Source organism: Plecotus auritus, assembly GCF_963455305.1.
Source record: "Plecotus auritus genome assembly, chromosome: 1".
In the NCBI taxonomy this organism is placed as follows: domain Eukaryota; kingdom Metazoa; phylum Chordata; class Mammalia; order Chiroptera; family Vespertilionidae; genus Plecotus; species Plecotus auritus.
In genome coordinates this window covers 187752408-187766038 of record NC_137770.1, presented here as the reverse complement: position 1 = coordinate 187766038, position 13631 = coordinate 187752408, and positions in this window count along the sequence as shown.

The following is a 13631-nucleotide window of genomic DNA, read 5'->3' as shown; positions in this document are numbered from 1 at the left end:
CTTTTCTGCATAGCAACACAAACCTTGCCCTGGCCCAGTAGCTCAGTGAGTTAGAGCATCATCCTGATATGCTAAAGTTGTGGATTCCATCCCTGGTCAGGGCACATACAAGAATCAACCAATGAATGCATAAACAAATCTCTCTCTCTCTCTCTCTCTCTCTCTCTCTCTCTCTCTCTCTCTCTCTCTTCATCCCTTTCCTCTCTCTCTAAAATCAATAAGTTAATTTAAAAAACACACAAGACAACCCTAATCTACCATATAGTTCTTCCCTTCGCCTTCCCATAACTTGTCCTCTCCACCCAGAAGCCCCAAATTCTTATTCCTTCAGTCTAAGATAATATATTAACCTCAACCATCTGGCCTCCTGGAGTTTTATTATTATTACTAGAGGCCCGGTGCACAAAATTCGTGCATGGGGGGGCAGGGTGTCCCTCAGCCCAGCCTGCACCCTCTCCAATCTGGGATCCCTCTCACAATCCAGGACTGCTGGCTCCCAACCGCTCATCTGCCTGCCTTCCTGATTGCCCCTAACCACTTCTGCCTGTCAGCCTGATCACCCCCTAACCACTCCCCTGCCAGCCTGATTGATGCCTAACTGCTCCCCTGCCAGCCTGTTTGCCCCTAACTGCCTTCCCCTGCAGGCCTGGTCACCCCTAACTGCCCTCCCCTGCAGGCCTGGTACCCCCTAACTTCTCTCCCCTGCAGGCCTGGGTCCCCCCCAACTGCCCTTCCCTGCAGGCCTGGTCACCCCCAACTTCCCTCCTCTGCCGGCCTGGTCACTCCTAACTGCCCTCCCCTGCAGGCTTGATCGCCCATCTTCTATCATTGAAACTTTGTAGCATTGAGTGGAGGCCTGGGCTGGCAAGGGCAGGCCGAAAGCTTGGCTTCCTCCATTGCTGGGGAATCCCAAGCCTCCCTCCTGCTCTCTGTGGCTGCAGCCATCTTGGTTGGGTTTATTTGCATATTTGCTCCTGATTGGCTGGTGGGCGTGGCTGGTGGGCGTGGCTGGTGGCTGTAGCAGAGGTACAGTCAATTTGCATATTACTCTTTTATTAGATAGGACTAGAGGCCCGATGCACAAAGATTTGTGCAAGAACGGGCCTTCCTTCCCCTGGCTGCCGGCTCCACCCTTGCTCCAGCCTGAGACGCCTTTTCACTCCGGCCCCAGAGCCTTCTTTCCACCTTCCCACACTGCCCAGAGGCCCAGAGCAGCTGGAGCGGTTCAGAACGCCCCAGGCCACTCAGTGCCTGTGTATGCAAATTAACCCTCCATCTTTGTTGGGTTAATTTGCATACTCACTCCTGATTGGTTGGTGGGTGTCGCAAAGGTATGGTCAATTTGCCTCTTACTCTTTTATTAGTGTAGATTATTTTGTAAAATTTCCATGCATACTTACATAATTAGAATTTTTTATTTTCTCTCTTAAATTTGCCCTTTATCAGTTTAATCTCCAGGGTCCCAGCCAGATGACCCAGGAGGGTGGCAGGAAAACACTTTTTCTTCTCCCATATTAGAATCAGCAATTTTCCAAGTAAATATCTGTGAGCTACATTTAGCCTCATGCCTAAAACATAGGCCAGAGATACTAAGACGTATTTTTCCACAGTTCAGGCTTTTCTAGTCAGATTATCTAGTCCAGATGTCCCTTCTCTGTATCACCAGAATAACTGCCAAAACACAATCACAAAGAATTGCTAAATCTTGTCCTTGGACCCAATGAAAACTTACAGCAATGATTTTATCTTAGAGTATAACTGTTGTTTTGTTCCTGATGCCATTGTAATTAGCTAATTATTAATAACAGAAAAGGAGCAAAGGGAAGGCCAGACATTATAGCCATGTTCCCTGCAAGACATTGGGGGAAGAAGACTGGGCAGAGAAAAGATGAATGCATGCCCATGTATCTTTGGGATGACCAGAGAAGGTGCTTGTTGTCAGTCACACCTGGGAACCAAAGGTCATTGGCCAGAATGGGATATATAATCCCCTGAACAAAGTTTGCTCATTTGGTTCCCTTTGGCACCCATGGCTCATGGCTCGCGCTTGGCTTCCTGGCATTCTACCATGTGGCCCACAGCCATTCGGATGAAACCCCCTAACACCCCCCCCCCCACACACACACACACACAATGGACTAATGGACTACAACTGGCCTGCTGCTGTACTGGACCTGTCTCTAACATGGAAAAGAAACTCTGGACACGGACTTTGCTTCTACCTTTACTAAAACCCCAGTTACACTTCTATTACTGGACTAGGGGAACCGGGACTTTAGAAACACAAGGATTTAGTTCCACAGAAATAAAAGTCACCCACTTTCCCATGCAAGTTGAGAAAATTACTTTTCTCAGGATATTGTAAGAAGTCCACCCCCCAGTCGCACCCCACAGGGAAGAGACCCCTCCTCCACATTTTGTACAACATCATTGCCATGTGTAATTTACTTCCCCAAATATGGAATAAATGGCTTCATCTAATACCAGTGGTACAGAGATTTGAATTATCTTTCTATTTCCAACACTGACTTTTACTATTTGACCTTACTCAAGTATTTAATATCACTATGCATCATTCTCATATAAGGCTGTTATGAGGAAAATTATATTTTATGTATGCATATTACAGGAAACGTTTTAAACAAAATTGCATTTTCTTACTTCAATAACAAAAGCTCAAAACCAAGGAGATGAAATATGATAAACATTAATACCATTTGCCAAATATTCACTGCTCTACCACCCAGGCAGTTTCTGGCCCCCTTGTGGGTGGTGCTGTGCGGAGGCAAGGCACCTGTGAGGGGTCGGGGGTCAATGAATTGTGAGTGGAGCTGACAGGGTTTCTGAGTTGGAGCATTCACTATTCCCCTGCAAGACCTTCCAAGGGTCACTTCTGCCATTGCAGCCAACAATGTTCCATACCATGGCTGCTTCTTCAATATGGGTCTTTGAGTGACTATGAAGAGCAGAATCCTGCTGCAATCCATGATGGCCATATAGTATGAGCGAGAAACAAATCTTTGTTGTTTTAAGTCACTGATATTGTTACTGCATCTTGAGCTAGCTTAACCTAGCCTATCAAAACTGATACAGAGAGCAGCTCCAACTTAAAATTATTTAGTTAAGTTTTTCTTGGGACAATTTTAGTCAAAGAGAACTTTTCAATCAATTTTTTCAATAACTTCTCATGAAATTCCTACTGTATATCAGGTACTATGTAGGTAGGCTTTGTGTTGACAGCACTGAATAAAAAATGTAACTGGTTTCTGCTTGCATGCAAATTGAGAGGGGGCAGAGGAGACAGTGTGCATGTATCTAAATATGATAAATGCTGTGCCTAGAAGAGTATAACATTCTCCAAGTATTATCCTAGGAGTCTAGGAGCCTCTTCCCTATTCTATCTATGTCTGTCTCTCTTCTAAGTTAGGGATTTTTCAGTCACTGAATATACAAGGCTACCTGGAAAGAATGAGAGAAAAAAAAAAAACAGGTTTCTAACTCTTGATAAGTGTCTTGTAATTATGGAAAATGTACCTTGCTTAAGCCTGGAACCTGGACTCCAACATTGCTTTTGGCCAATGTGTGGCCTCAGACAAGTAGCTAACTTCGCTGTGCCCCTGTAAAATAGCACTACATATCACCTTCCCTGGCTGACTATGTAATTGCTGCAAGAATTAAACTAGGCAGAGAATGTAAGTGTCCCATAAAAATAAACAGTATCATGATTCTTTAAAGATTTTACAGTGCATGGGTGGAGTCTATAAACAGCCAGTTTGAAAAAAAATAATAAAAACTCTTGATCCACCTCTAAAGCAACATGTGAACACATTAAAATTAACATTATATGCCGAAACCGGTTTGGCTCAGTGGATAGAGCGTCGGCCTGTAGACTGAAGAGTCCCGGGTTCGATTCTGGTCAAGGGCATGTACATTGGTTGCGGGCACATCCCCAGTGGGAGGTGTGCAGGAGGCAGCTGATCGATGTTTCTCTCTCATCGATGTTTCTAGCTCTCTATCCCTCTCCCTTCCTCTCTGTAAAAAATCAATAAAATATATTTTAAAAAAATAAAAATAAATAAATAAAATTAACATTGTACCCTTTCAGCTGTGGGAAATGGTAGAGAATGACATGGTGAAAATTATACCTTCAAGAATCAATCTAAGGGGATAAGGACACATATGTAATACCTCAATAAAGAAAAAAAAAGAATCAATCTAAAGCTGTGTTTATTGCCAAGTTATATCTGCTAATGTACTGCTAGCTGCAGCAAGAATAAGCCAAAGATTCCCCTGACATCTTCATAAAGAATATGCAGTGTTTTTCTTGTCAGCAGAATGAAGCGAATATACAAATAACTAGTTTTATACAAGTGGATAAACACCAGAAAAATGCACTCAGTGTGGAAAACTGCCATTGTCTTTGAAATCTGTAATTTCAGAAGTGTGTATGCTTTTAAACTGTTGGAAATTATGTCTAATTTTCAAAATTCATTCCCTTTATTCTGAGTCTCATGTAAATTAAAGTTCAGAATATCATGGTAACATGTAAGAGATGACGAATGGCACATTTGTCACTGTCAGGCAGCTAAAAGCATGAGTTATTGGCATGTAGAGACACACCTTCCTATTCTGTACACAGTGTGGGCGTAGGTGCTGAATTGCTTTTCTATTGGTCAGTTTCTCTTCCAATGGCAGAAAAGAAAGTATTCTTTTTTGAGTTCATTAACATACTCTGGGAAAGTACCCAACCGGGATTCTCCCTCCCTCCAGTCCCCGGGGCAGTGTTAAATATAGACTTTAAAAACAGGGTTAGCATTTACCTGTTAAAAATTACTTTGGCTTTGGGTGATCTGGATTTTATATACAAAATTACTCCAGGAAAAGTTTTTAAAACTTAAGTAAACTAATAGCACATAATGGTTATGCTATGAAAATTAAGCGAAACGAGAGGTAGGTTTTGTTGCAGATACTTTAATATGAAGAAAACAGAATTCACAGTCCTCCTCCAGAATTGAACCAGGGAAGATTTCCCCAGGTCACGAAGGGCAACAAAAGCGGTGTTCCCTATTCCCACCCCACCTTTGTACATATCATTGGGAAGAGGCCAGAAGCTGGAACCCGGGAGGAGGGCAGAGCTATAACAAAGTCAAAAGGAAAGGGGACGGAGAGAGGAATGTCAGCCTACCCACATGAGGGACCGCCATGTGGCCTGAGATGTGAGCCAGTGAAAACAATAAGGAAACAGATGCGTGGGGCTCTTTGGTAATGAACTGTGTACAACTGCACACTGCAAGGCTGCATGATGTTTTCTACCTGTTCTCTCTTTCCCTGGTTTCTCCCTCCTCCTAACTAATTCCATACCCATTGATACTTTTTTTCATCCACCCTCTAGCCACCCTCATCATTTCCTGAACCTGCCCTGAGCCTTCTTGCTTCCTTGCCTCTTTTCAAAACAAACCTTAATGTTGCTCCTCAGACAGATTGGGAGGATTAAAATGAAATCGATTGCTTGTGCTCTAATTAAAGAAGCAGGATAGAATATCACTTCATGCTACAAATAAAAATAATAATTGTTACCTGTATTAGGGTTCTCCAGAGAGGGTGTGTGCATGTGGGGAGACAGAGAGAAGGAGAGATAAGTATGTAAGGGTCTGGCTCACAAATGTGGAAGCTGGCAAATCCAAATCTGAAGGGAGGGAACAGGGGAACAGGCCATGAGTATTTTAGGAGGAAAGGCATTCTGGCAGAGGAAAGGGCAAGCACAAGGGTCCTGCAGCAGAGTGGCAGGCTGGAGGTCAGGGGGGAGATGATGTTGTAGCTCAGGTCCCCAGGCAGCCTGGGGGCAGAATTCCTTCTTTCTTGGGGGATGTCAGTCTTTTTCTCTGAAGGCCTTTAACTGGTTGAATGAAGCCCACCCACATTATGGAGGTAATGTGCTTTACTCAAAATGTACTGATTTAAATGTTGATCTTATCTAAAAATACCTTCACAGAGACATCTGGACTGATGTTTGACCAAATATCTGGGTAGCTTGGCTTGGACAAATTAACATAAAATTAACCATCACCCTAACCTGTACAAATGCTTATTCTGGTGGCGGGATACCATTATAAATGCTTTACATATGTTAACTGAGTTAATCTTTGTAAAAAAATTTTAATTGATTTGAGAGAGAGAGAGAGAGAGAGAGAGAGAGAGAGAGAGAGAGAGAGATTGGTTGTTCCTCTTATTTATGCACCCCATTGGTTGACTCTTGTATGTGCCCTGACTGGGATGGAACCTGCAACCTTGTCGTATCAGGAGGATGCTCTAACCATCTGAGTTACACGGCCAGGGCTAACTCAGTTCATCTTAACAACCCTATAAGATAGGGTTATTATGATCATCCCCATTTTACAGATGAGGCACAGAGAGATTAAGTAACTTGTTTGATGACTCTGGGACTTGAATCCTTGCAACATGGCTCCAGAATATATGTTCTTAACTACTGTACTACTTACCTCTCAAGAAAAAAAAAGTGAAAACTGAACTCATCAATACTTTACATGCAAAGTATCTGCCCCCATAAATCTCTTAGTTTGCCTACCATTCACATCTGTTAGATGTCAACTTTTTTTTTTTTTTTGGTTAATACTCACCTGAGGATATTGTTTCTATTAATTTTTAGAGAGAGTGGAAGGGAGAGGGAGAGACAGAGAGAAACATTGATGTGAGAGAGAGACATCAATTGGTTACCTCCTGCACACATCCCGACTAAGGCCGGGGAACCTACAACCAAGGTACGTGCCCTTGACTGAAATTAAATCCAGGACCCTTCATTCCTTGGGCCGACACTCTACCCACCGAGCCAAACCAGCTAGGGATAGATGTTGAACTTTTATAGAAACCTTATATATGTCCATACAATGGCTCTTTGATGTAGGCAGTATTATTATCCCTCTTTTACAGATGATATAATTTTGAGACACAGAGAGGTTCATGGCTTGCCCCAGGCCACAGAGTTATTAGTGTAACAGAAGGGATTTAAATCCAGGACTGGTCTTCAAAGCATATCTCCTTAACCATACTACTTCTCTGTTCATAGTTTATCAATATTAAGATGTTCCTACTCATGCCTGTTTTGAAGACTTACAATTACTTGAACAAAAATTGGTTCTCTGTTTTGATGTGTTCCACAAGTGAAATAAATTTCTGACTACTTCATGCCCCAGGACAGAACATAGATTGCAGCTAAAGTAAATGAAAAGAAATAAAAGGTTATGTCATGTTTTACTGGGTAGAGATAAGATAGTATCATCCATTGGGGGCCTGCCTTGTTTAGAGGAAATGCATGGAGAGAACACATCACTCTGAAGGATTAAAATGAGAGAAAGTGGGCAGTAAGAGTAGAATATAGATTGAACCTGAGAAGCAAATTTGCCTAAGACTACTAGAAAGAGCTTCGGTTAGGTTTGGGAAAACATAAAACAGAAATTGCCCATTCTGCAGCGTTAGCTAGCTACATTGAAATTAGGTGAATTTACTTTCTGTCTGTTTTTAAGCAGCTGATATAGAACGCTTTATTTCAGAAGGAGGCTTGATTTCCCAATGGGGCGCACGGGAGGGCAGAACATACAGTACTACATGTTTACTGTAGATAAGAATCATAGTAGAGCAGGGTTTGACAACAGGGAAACTTGCATGTCTTCCTTCTTAACTCACTGACTGAACTTATAGCTTAGGAGAGGAAAGGCCCAGGAGTCTTTTTGTCTGTTCAGAAGTTAATATGATCAAAGAATTTTAGAGCTAAGGGGTACCTTTTGTGGAGGTTCAGAACAAGCCACCCCAGAGGTATCTCAGTGGTATACAGATTACTTGGCGCTAAAGGCAATTTTAGCTTCAAGCTCAAGAGAAACTTCTGACTCTCCCTTTAACTACCAAGAAGAACTTGAATTAGGAACATTACCCATACAAAGAAATTATCAGATAACTTCGTTTGACCTATTTATAGGGCAGGACAAACTTTGATTTACTAAATGTCTGTTTTTCTTAACATTTTGCAATTACCCTTTGAAACTACCATCTCATCTGTAGCTCAGAATGTCTTACATAATCATATTCCCTTTCTATCTCTTAATCTCTCATGCATGTGGGAGGATCTCTGACTCTCTCATGTATGTGGGGTTCCCATACATATGTATGTATTAAATTTGGTTATTTTCTCATGTTAATCTGTCTTATGTCTATTTGGTTATTAGACCAGCCAGAAGAACCTTGAGGGTAAAGGTAAGTTTGTTCCTCTCCCACAGTTGAACTCATTTCCTCCTCTTCCCCTACATTTTTCAGAAAATTAAATGCAAACTCTGAGAGGTGAAGAGACTCTCCCAAGACCACAGAATCTGTGATTATAAGCCAAATTTCTAGCATTGCAGGCAAGCTCTAATTCTACCTCTTCATACAATATGCAATCATAACTCCTAAAAACAGGCAATAAAGCTAGAGATTCTATCATCGACATGAATTTGTAGCCAAGCTTTGCAAAATTTCTTCAGCACTTCCTATAAGGAAGACACCAAGGCTGTAGGTAAGATTGACTCTAGGCAATATTGTGAAGTAGGTAAAGTGTGAATTCAGTGGCCTCATACTTGCCTCTTCTGAGAGGCTGTGTAATATAGTGATGGATGGAGAACATGACTCTAGAGCAGCCATGGGCAAACTATGGCCCGCGGGCTGGATCCGGCCCGTTCGGCTGTTCTATCCAGCCCGCCGAAAGAGCGGAGGGTTCTCTTGCTCTCCCCTCCGCTCCTTCACCAGCAGCAGTGTTAACATGGCAACGTCGGGAAACATGGCCACAGCTCCTTCTTCTGAGTGGGCGCATTTATATCCGCCCATTCAATAGAAGGAACAACCTCTCAATCTTCCAGAGGCTCCTTGTAATGCCCGCGGACGCGTCCCCCGACATCACCCTGGGAATGTGTAGACACGTTATCGTGGTGATGTAGGGAGACACGCCCCTGGAAAGCACAGTATCAGAGCCTTTCTGAGGTAAGATTAAGAGCTCTACTCAAACACAATTTTTTCCTGTTCCCACATTCTGTACATCACAATGACTTGTTAATAAAACAACAAAGACTTTCAGCTTTTAGGGCTTGTATCCACTACAGTTTTTTTTCCCACTGCGGATGCGCGCAGCAGGGAAAAAGACACACAGAGGACATGTCACACTAGCCATGCTGCGGCTGCATTATTTTGCTGATACGGATGCTGTATCAGTAACGCTACCGTGGCCACTAACCACATGTGTTAGTGGCAAAACAAATGCATTTTGCACTGCGTTTGCTTCTCCCCCTTGCGCCTGTAAAAATGCGTGCTACAGGGCATTTGTGTTAACATGCACCACTGCACATTAGCATCAACGCAAACATGATGGAAACCTGTGTACCCTGCATTAACCCTAGCTGCGCTGCATTGCAGTACTGCACCACACTGCAACGGCAGCACGGCTAGTGTGAACGAACCCTAATTCAGTGGGTTGAACAAAAACATTGTATAGAAATGTGATGAACTAAAGATTTTATTACAAAATCGCTTAATTTCAGGGTTTCAGAAGTAATTGGACAAATGAAAAACTGAAAATCAAATGTTCATATCTAATACTTGGATGAAACCCTTTCCTGGTAATGACAGCCTGAAGTCTTGTACTTATGGACATCACCAGATGCTGGGTTTTCTCCTTTGTAATGCTCTGCCAGGCTGTCACAGTAGGGGTATATATATATATAAATATCCTGCCATTTCAAGCTTTTAATAAGAAAAACTGTTGCAATGGGCATTTAAAAGTGGCACTTGGTTGTTTTTATAGAGTCCAGTGGATGCAATCTGACATTGATAATGGGCTCTTTCACACTATGTGCACTGCAGCTGTTTTTTGCCAGTAACGGAAGTGCTAGTGGTAACTACTGGTTACCCATGTTTTGCACTGCCCTAGCACCTCCCATACAAGTGTGTCTGGAAGACACAGCAATGTGCAGCTATGTGTGTTACCATAAACAAAGGGCCTGTGTGAAAGATACACAGGTTTCCTATGGAGGAAATGGATTGTTCTCTCTGGTCAGGGTGTGCCTCTGTCCCATGTCTGAACTTTTTCAGATGATTTTGTTATATATATATTTTTTTAGAAGACCAAAAATGTTATAGTAGAGCAAATTCACTTGTTTTTATACTTTCCTGTCTTATTTTAGTAAAGAATTTAATAAGAGAATGGTACTGTTGGTTTTAGCCCAATATTAAACATGAGTGGACCAAAGAAAAGGAAAGTGGACAGTGAATGCCGAGTGTTTAAGAGGGAGTGGACAACAAAATATTTTTTCACCGAAGTCCAATCAATGCCGGTATGTCTGATATGCCAGGAAACACTTGCAGTCTTCAAAGAGTACAATCTCAGCCGTCACTTTGCCACAAAGCATGGCAACTATGCTAGCAAGCAGTCACCTCAAGAATGGGAGGCTACTGCACAGAGGTTGATGGCTAAATTACAGGCTCAGCAAAATGTCTTTCACAGACAAACTGCAATTCAAGAGACAACTACCAAAGCAAGTTTTATGCTATCATTCAAATTAGCAAAAGCTAGCAAACGTCTCTCTGAAGGCGAGTTTTTGAAAGAATGTATGATAGAGACAGCAGGTCTCTTGTGTCCAGAGAGCAAAGGCAAGTTTGAAAAACTCAGCTTATCGCATAGGACAGTGACTCGTCGAGTGGAACTGATTGATGAAGACTTGGCCAGCAAGTTAAATAGTAAGGCAGAGTTCTTTAAGTTTTATTCACTAGCATTGGATGAAAGTAATGACGTAAAGGACACTGCTCAGCTCTTAATTTTTATCCAAGGGATTAGTGACAATTTTGAAATTACAGAGGAGTTTTTAGCCATGGAGCCACTGAAAGGAAAAACACAGGGAGAGGACTTGTATGACTGGGTGTCTACTGTCATCGAGAAAATGAAGCTACCATGGAGTAAACTTGCTAATGTCACGACAGATGGATCTCCAAATTTAACTGGAAAAAATGTTGGACTGCTAAAAAGAATTCAGGATAAAGTGAAAGAGGAGAACCCTAACCAAGATGTTATTTTTCTTCACTGTATTAGTCACCAGGAATCATTGTGCAAGTCTATATTACAACTTAATCATGTTGTTAATCCAGTCGTAAAGCTTGTTAATTTCATTCGAGCAAAGGGACTTCAGCACCGTCAGTTTATTAAGTTTCTGGAGGAAACTGATGCGGATCACCACGACTTACTTTACCACTCTCGTGTCCGCTGGTTGAGTTTGGGCAAAGTTTTCCAACGAGTGTGGGAGCTCAAACAAGAGATTGGTGCATTTTTGAAATTAAAGGGGAAATCTGACGAATTTACTGAGCTGAGTGACAAGAATTGGCTGTGTGACTTTGCATTTGCTGTAGATATATTTTCACATTTGAATGAGCTAAATGTGAAGCTACAGGGAAAAGATCAGTATGTACATGACATGTATACTAATGTGAAAGCCTTTAAATCGAAGCTGATTTTCTTTTCCAGACTAATTTCAGACAAAGTCTTCACTCATTTTGCCACACTAGCCACACAGAAGGAGACCATCCAAAACGTGAAGAAATACAGCAAATCACTGGGTGACCTGCGTGCAGAATTCTGTCGTCGATTTTCTGATGTTGAAAAAATTGACCAGTCACTTCAACTGGTGGCCTGTCCTTTGTCACAAAACCCTGAAACAGCACCAGAAGAGGTGCAACTGGAACTCATCGATCTTCAGTCTGACTTTGTCCTAAAGGAGAAATTCAGCTCTCTTGAACTAAGAGACTTTTATGCTTCACTTAATGAAGCCACTTTTCCAAACATCCGGAGGATGGCACAGAAGATACTGGTGCTGTTTGGGTCAACCTATGTTTGTGAGCAGACATTTAGCATCATGAACATCAACAAAGCCCCTCACAGATCCTGCTTAACTGACGAACACCTCAGATCTATCCTGAGAATAGCCACAACAAAACTAACTCCAGACTTTGATGCATTAGCTAAAAAAGGAGACCAACAACACTGTTCCCACTGAAGTTGATGTTTTAAAGACCAAAAACCTTTCAACCCAGTCTACATTGCCATCTACATTTATGTCCCGGGCATAATTTGGAAGTTGCACTAAAGAAAATGTTTAATTTACTGTTTACACATTTTGTTCTTTTCTATTTGTTTTAGTTTTAAATTATTTTATTATATCTAAGTTTAATTTGAAAGGCTTTTGTACCTTTCCTTTGTTAGGCAATTTTATTTTGCCTTTGCCATCTTCAATATAAGGTATGTTATTGTGCTATGATTCCTCCATTTTTTGAAGTTTCAAATTATAATAATTAGTGTTTACATTCTTCTTGTTAAAATGTTTGAAATGAATAAAACTATTGAAATAAAAAAAAAGACCGTACCCTTTTATGTAATGATGTTTACTTTGAATTTATATTAGTTCACACAAACACTCCATCCATGCTTTTGTTCCGGCCCTCCGGTCCAGTTTAAGAACCCACTGTGGCCCTCGAGTCAAAAAGTTTGCCCACCCCTGCTCTAGAGACACCCAACCATTTATAAATTGTGACCTTGGGCCAGTTTCCCAACCTTCCTATGACCAATTTCCTCACATGTAGATGGAGATGGTAGTATTTTGAAATCACACTTTTGGGGAGGGTTAAATAGACTAACATGTGCAAAGTATCTTGAGTGGTTCTTAGCTTTAGACAACCTCATAAATGTTAGACAAGTTGCCTGGAGCACTACCTTGTTCTAAGCTTGCTTGTCTCTGACATTATCCCCTGCTCACAAAATGTCTCTTCTTTCTCCTGTATTAAAACTCTTTCTCCTTAGTTGTTCAATAAGTGTCTGTTTACTCATTCAAATAATATTATATACATGGAGAGAGAGAGTAGCTTTCCACATCAATATAGATTAATAAAAAATCACTATTGTTCATGTGGGGTTCAGAACAAGCCACCCCCAGAGGTATCTCAGTGGTATGCAGATTACTTGGAGCTAAAGGCAATTTTAGCTTCAAGTTCAAGAGAAACTTTGAGCTAAAGGGGGTATATGAGAAATCTCTGTACCTTCCACTCAGTTTTGTGGTAGGTACACCAAACTCTGCTCTACAAAAATAGTCTATTTAGAATATATATTTAAAGTTGATTTAGCAGTATGATTGAATCATTTAAAATACATGTGTATAGAATTGAATCTAGGATTGTACTGTTAGATTATATTTGCAAGATATGATTTTCATATTTAAATAGCGTACTCAATTTTTTTAAAAAGGATCTTTTTAAAATATATTTTTAATACATATTTTTATTTATTTCAGAGAGGAAGGGAGAGTGAGAGAAACACCAATGATGAGAGATAATCATTATATATTTGTATGAGAATCATACTTTTAACTTTTTGAAAATTATACTTTGACAATATCCTCATGGAGCTTACAGTCTGGTTACATACTTTCCCTCTTTGTTTTCTTTTTATAGTTTGAAGTTCAAACTAGTGGACTCAGATAAAATAATATTTCCTAATCATTTTTCTCCCTCCCAAGGCCTTTTTGGATAGTAAATTGAAGGAAACCAAAATATGT